The following is a 321-nucleotide window of genomic DNA, read 5'->3' on the forward strand; positions in this document are numbered from 1 at the left end:
GAACTGGTGTTAAAACAGAATAAAGAAGAACAACTTACCACATTACATAGCACAGAAAAGGCTTGGAGATCCCAGAATGACATCCCTGTAAAACTCAAGCACTATGAAACTGTTCTTTAAATAGCAATACGAGTGCTTTATAAGTACTTCAATCCAACAGGACAGAGCCACACACATCTGAAGACAACTGCTGCTCTCAGAATTCTTATTTATTAAGAGCAGAAATCTTGCTTAAGTTCCATACATAAAAAAGTAAACAGTAAAATCTTCTTATAGCTCCTTTTTTCCCTCCATCCCCACTGAAGAAAATTGAGAAATAAG

The sequence above is a fragment of the Coturnix japonica genome, chromosome 26, assembly GCF_001577835.2.
Source record: "Coturnix japonica isolate 7356 chromosome 26, Coturnix japonica 2.1, whole genome shotgun sequence".
Lineage (NCBI taxonomy): Eukaryota > Metazoa > Chordata > Aves > Galliformes > Phasianidae > Coturnix > Coturnix japonica.